This window comes from Sinocyclocheilus rhinocerous, unplaced genomic scaffold (genome assembly GCF_001515625.1).
Source record: "Sinocyclocheilus rhinocerous isolate Xijiao unplaced genomic scaffold, SAMN03320098_v1.1 scaffold751, whole genome shotgun sequence".
NCBI lineage: Eukaryota > Metazoa > Chordata > Actinopteri > Cypriniformes > Cyprinidae > Sinocyclocheilus > Sinocyclocheilus rhinocerous.
Window position 1 is genome coordinate 1373878 of NW_015657293.1, and position 6987 is coordinate 1380864.

The following is a 6987-nucleotide window of genomic DNA, read 5'->3' on the forward strand; positions in this document are numbered from 1 at the left end:
CGCTCTGAATTTCTGATCTGATTCGCGTTCTGCATTCCAAAGTTCTGACCTGAATCAAAAGATTTGCGAACCCACTCAGTAGTTCTGTTCTAAATCAAATGTTTCGCGATATGCGTTCCGAAGTTCCCATCTGAATCAAAAGATTCGCGAACCATCATTTCAGATTGGGACTTCGGAGTGTAGCTAGATTGTGAATCATTCCATTCACGAAATGATTTGCGAATCTGCTCCGAAGTTCTGATCTGAATCAAAAGATTCACAAACCCGCTCTGAAGTTCCGATCTAAATCAAATGATTCGAATCACAATCTACGCTCCAAAGTCTCGATCTGATTAATGATTCGCAAACCATCATTTTCAGATTAGTTTTGTGTAGGCTATTTTTTACGACTTTGGAGCCCCCTAGAGATAAGCGAGAAATTCACTGTCGTAAATATACAGTACGGTGGCCGAGAAGTGCAGGGCAAATCACAATTCTGAAAACAAATAATGTTTTCTGAATTGTTGTTGTGCTTTCTGAATTTTTATTTTGTTTTTTAGACTTGCATTTACGTTTGTAATTTGTTATTTTGATTTCAGAATTGTGATTTGTTTAGCACTTCTCGGTCACCGTAGTATCACTGTCGTAATTACAGTGGGTAGCTGTAATGCTGCGTTCAAGTCCTCCAGGGACGTTCGTACTTGCGAGCTGACAAGTCGTAATAACGACTTCAGGTGCGTTCAAGTCACTTTGGTCGGAACACTATGGCGATTGAACTTTTTTTCCATAAAATTCAACGATTTTTTAAACTTTACATCTACAAAATGATGAATAAAGAATGTGCGTCATTGTGTTTTTGCTTTTTTCTGTTTTTATTTAATTTATGAAGGCGATGTAAACTGAATCATTATATGTTCTTTGGTAATTATACAATAATATAATATTTTGTATATGTAACATATAGTTTTATTTTACATTACAAAAAATGTATCATTTTATTAATTTCAACAAATTTACCATCAATACAGATGCTGCATATCTAGTCTTTGGATGCGTCCATTGCATCTGACAAGTTTTCTCACTGACACGTCCCCAACTCAGAAACTCGGGGCTTAAAGAAAATTTCGAGTTTCCCACTCGTAATAACGACTTTGTGGTGGCGTTCATGTGCGTTCAACTCGTAAATACGATCTATCCGACATGACTTGAACGCACCATACGCCTGTACTTGTTGCCGTAAAGCAACCCGCCCATTTCGCAGAATTTCGTATCCCCTAGCCAAACTAGCCAAACTTTGGAGGGTGAGAAAGAAACGTGATTTATAAGTGTACCAACCATAGGCGGAGCGTGTGTACGGCCGGGGAAGGCTTAGCAAGTTGGGGCAAAAATGCCACTAAATTGGACAAAAATGCCCCTGCACAAACAAATTAAATCTATTACGACTGTTGCTAACAAAATAAAAATGAATAGAAAGTGTCGATTACGGCATTAAATTAAGATCTGCTCATGTTGTACCGTATTTCATTTTAGGCGTTTTTTTTTATAGTGTTGCGCATTATAACCAATCACACACGATTATGTTGAGCTTAGGAATGCAATGGCCAATCAGAGGCATTCAGATGAGTCATCGCTGAAACACATCAGTTTTGAGTGTGCACGCGTTCGCTGACTGAATTCCGGACGCGCAGATGTATGTAGGCTACAATGTAAGTAAGAGATTAATTTAACAGTGTAGACAGCTTAAGTGATTATAACGATAGGTTTTGTTTGTGCTTAAAGGGGTCATATGATGCTGCTAAAAAGAACATTATACCAACAGAATGATTTTGGAACTAAAATATTATAAACTAAAATAAACTAAGATATAGGGTTAGGGTTAGGGTTAGGGTTAGGTACAAGGTACTGTAAACCTACAGTACTTACAGAAGTTTGCATTAGATAACACTATAAAGCTATAGCATTTCAAACATATTTATCATTTAAATGATCATTTAAAGCCACCAAAGCATTTTCTGTGAAGTTTTGCTTGAAAACTGAGCTTATGCTGTCTTTTTTTTTTATTATTAATGTTGCATAGTTAGATTTTATTTATGCAGTGATATTTCATTTTTAAGCATGACTTAACTGTCCACATTCTTTTCACTAAGAAAAATAGCAGAAGTACAGCATCATATTCTAAAAATTAAAACCAAATTATTTCATGCAGTGCAAAATAGATAGAAAAAATATAGAATCGTATAGAAAATAAATCTTTCAATCTATTAGATCTTCAAAATAGATCTTTTCCAGAAGCATTTAAATATACCAAAATACATACCAAAATAAATTTCTCATTTCATTTAAAATAAAAAAAATAAAAAAAATAGCAAATGCACAAGATTTCTAAAATTACATTTCTAAAATAACATGAAAACTACATTGAATGAAAAATGATCAAAGAGTACAAAAATAAAACAAAAATAATTTTCAAATATACATGAATATACAAATAAATAAAACAAGAATAAATAACAAAACATTGTTTTCTCATTGCCTTTACAGATTCCATGGTATTTAAATGTAAATAATATTAAGTAAAACAAAAATTTGATTGAATAAAAATATGTGAATAAACATCCAAGTCAATACAAATGACATTTTTTGCTTTATACTGCACTACAATCTAACACAGAGCCTTTGCAAGGAGAGGAAGAAAATCGAGAAAAGGGGGAGAGCGGGAGAGCACAGCTGGCTCTTTTGAAAGTGCAAAATTAAAATGGGAAAAAAAATCATTTTTCTTTTCACAGATCTTCAAAGAGCTGTGTGTGTGTGCATGGTTGTGCATGTGCGTGAGTGTGTGAGAGGGTTCAGTACTGCACCTGAGAGAGCCGGAGTGAAAGTCAGGACACAATTAACGAGAGAGCTTCTGGTTTAGTGCCAGGGCAGCGTGTGTCTGTGTGAGAGAGTGGACGTGGGAACAGGTGTGTGAGTGGCTGATGTGTTAGAGAGCCGTAAAATGGGTCTTTTCAGCCAGTGTGTGGATGTTTGAGTGTGTATGTGTGTTTGAGGGAGGGTGTGTGCAAACACGACACACTTAAGGGCCTCTTCAGCTCCATTAATTGGTCATTTGACATGAAAGACCTCATACCACCTTTTTCACACGGCTGCTTTCCTGAAGACCCAAAAACCTTCACCCTCAGAAAGGACACACATACACATAAACAGCTCGATACCTCTGCTAGCATCCTCCTGTATATCACATCTCCGTCCTTTTAATAGATAGTTCTTTTTCGTTGTCAGAACCAATGATGTCACATCCCGTGACCTAGGCTGGAAGTGATGTCAGAAACGTTTGTTCTGTTTGCCCTAAATTGAATGTTCAAATGATGTATTGACCCTCATGTTGTTCCAAATGCTGCTGCACTGATATTAAAATATAAATAAGTCAATAATTTTTTGTGAGTTATGGCTGATAACTCATGAAGTGATAAATTGCAGATATTAAAATTCCATATAATTTTGTTGCTTAAATGTTTTACTGCAGAGGGCCAAAAACCTAACTTGATTGAACTATATGACCAAAATTTAAATATTTTTAAAATCAAATTTACTAATATTTTCTACATTTCGATTTGAAAAACTAAAAAAGTAAAACAAAGATAATAGTTTTAATTAATAGTTTGAATTAGTTTTTATATTTAAATTTCAGTATAGTTTTGTTGTGTTTTTGATGATTTTATTGTTTTTTTATGAGTTTTTATTCATTTTTGTTTCAACTTTAGTTTTAGTTATTTTAGTACATCAAGCTAACTTATTGAAAATGTTTCCTTGGCAGCTAGCTGAATTAAGTTTTGTTTTTAAATATTTTATTTCAGTTATTGGTTTTTTTTGTTTATTATTCTTCTTATTAATTATTTTATTTAACTGTAACAATCTTGCTTCGGTGACATATTTGTTTTTCATATTTTGTTCCCCTCTTATGAAATTGCATGCCCAAATCTCAGTTCTAAATAAATTTAAAATCATCATTTTAAGGCATCATATCATTATTATGTATAGTATAGGATACACATTTTCATCTTGATATTTGTTGGCTAAAGATTACATTTAACAATGTTACTAAATTATTAGAGTTTTTAAAGATTAATTTTGAGTGTCAATTAGTTCACATAAATACAAAAATAGGGGAAATTAGAATGTAAATTAAATAGCCAATATTCACACATAACAAAAATCTCAAATACAGGTTGATAATCAATATGACACCCATACTTTAATGGTGCTAACTAACCCTTTAATAACAGTAAAATAAAGAGACAGCTGTGGACTGTGTTCTCATATTAATTCACAACTTTTTTGTGTTTTGACATAATTTTCAGCATAAATTTTCACTAACACGTTTCCTTCATTGTCAGTAAACAGTGGCTTGACTGTCTTTGAACATCTGAGGTGCTTGTCAGATTTTGACTGACTATAAATTCAAATACACCAGGATCCATGTGGCAGTTGTGTGTGTGTGTGTGTGTGTGTGTGTGTGTGTGTGTCAGCATTAACCTTGGGTGTATTTAGTTATCTGATCAGAGAGTGCCCACCTGCGGTTGTCCTAAAGTTACATCAAAAACTTAATGACCTTGTCCGCTCCGTGCCACCTGCCTGGCACAGGTTACCATGACAACCGTTTGCGTCTGATCAAACTGTTTGATACCGGATCATTTGAGCTCTTCCCTTCAGTTTCTCCAGTCTTTGTTTCTTTCAAACAGGCACACACACATTTGAGAAACACCTCCAGGATCCCAGTGAAACCTGTGGCTTATAGATTTGTTTGGGTTCGAGTTCAGGTTAGGGTTTGGATTTAGCAGTGGCTATCATGACAATTCTTCATACACTAAGGCTCAGTCAGTGTATGAAGAACTGTCCTGATAACCAGTGCTAAAGTGCTTAGTGACTAAGCTAATGTCCATGTTTTCTGTATACGCTCCTTTAAAAATCAGTGTTTTGTTACCTGTGCTGTGATTGCATCACAGTGATGTCATATGATCAGATTACCCATCATCCTTGTGGAAACTGAGAGATCAAAATGACCCATAGGACAGCTCAACAACTTAATAACCGCTTTCCCAGTGTCACCAGTAAACACATATTCTAGTTAAGCGTAAATGCCATTTAATTGACTTGAAACCAAAACCTAAAACCTAAACTAACCTAAACCATTCTTGCTTGGAAAACACTGCTTTGATAAACACTTCATGTGCGAAATGCAAATCGATACAGTTTTGTAGTCTGCCGCTTTATATGTTTGAGCTTTTTAAAGTCAAGTGGATTCTGATTGGCTGTCGATGTTTTTATCTGGTAACAAATCGTGGAAAAGTTCATTTATTTCAGTAATTCAACTCAAATTGTGAAACTCGGCCGTTATTGTTATAATTTGGACTTTGTGTGAACTACTCTATTCTCGTAGAATTAGAACGACTTTTAAAACTTTATCTTTATCGTTACAGCATCGCTGGTGTGAACGTGCCTTAATACAAGCTTAAGATATTTTCAGTTTTATTCAACGACATAAAACACGTTAAGTAGCCTATACTCATGATTTTTTAAAAAGCTTTTACATGTCTTGAAAAAAATGTGGATATGGATTTCTGAGCAAAATGTGGTTGACAAAGCAGATATTAGTTACACTGATAAAATATAGCTATACACTGAAACAAACAGAGGTTTTTTGTATGTATATTTGTTTTTTGAAATGTAAGTATAGGATGAGTTGAGTGTCTTAAATCTGTAGGAGTACACAAGCTTTTTCTGCTCTCTGCCTGAACTGATGAGGCCAGAAGGAGAGCACAATGTTCCTAACACTGCTTTCATTGTCTGAAGACACTATATTAAACCTGTGTGTGTGTGTGTGTGTGTGTGTGTGTGTAGTTTGTCCCACACATCCTGTGGATCCTTGTGGGAGAGACACTTATCACATCCGTGAGGAAGAAAAGTCTTCCTCTGGTGTGCGTTGTGTAAAGAGTCTATTATGAAGCGCATAACATGCGCATTAATGAGAATATGTGTTTGTTTCATCTTCGTTTCATCATAAAATACATATTTGTGGGTATACTGCAATAGAAATATGTATAGACAATATTTGACTAAGTGTGTTTTTTGTTTGATGTGTATGTTTTTCATGTTATGCCAGGAGGACGGGTCAGAGAGAGGTTAGACTTTGTTTACCCATCATCCCTGTCTATAAATCTTCCACACGCTCACATGCAAGTGTTTTCTCATGAAGAGTAATTTCCTGTGTTGTTTAATTAGTGATCTGACTCTCACATCTGCCCAGAACTGCTCATTAATTCTGATTTACTGAAGAAAAAGAGAAAGAAATAGAGAGAGTTAGCCAGAAATGTATGTATTGCAAGTGTGCTCTTGTATTACTGTAGAGGTAAAAAGCTTCAGTACTCAAGGGGGCGGTAGAGTTACTGTCTAATGTTTGTGCCAGTAAATAGAGGCTGTGATGATGCATTTTTGTAGGAACCTGAAGTTAGCATCACCCTGGTTCCCTTGACAAAAACCCAATAGGTTTTTTCCTATTGTTTTTTATTATTAATAACATTTTTATTAATTATTTTTTAACTCACTTGCTTCAAAAACTCTGCTGAAAATGTACTCCCCCTCAGGCCATCCAAGATGTAATTGAGTTTGTTTCTTTGGAATTAGAATTGGAGAAATTTATTGTTTCATCCTCTGCAGTGAATGGGTGCCGTCAGAATGAGAGTCCAAAGAGCTGATAAAAACACCACAATCACAATAATCCACCAGTAATCCACACGACAACCGTCCATCAACAAAACAACAAAAAAGCTGCATGTTTGAAAAAGACAAAAAACAAACAAACAAGCAATAGTTTAAAGTTAAAATGCTTTAATGATGGATTTGTTTCTTACAAACATGTAGCTTTTCCCTTCATAAGATGTTAACTGATGGACTGGAGTCGTGTTGATTACTTGTGGATTATTGTGATGTTTTTATTAGCTGTTTGAACTC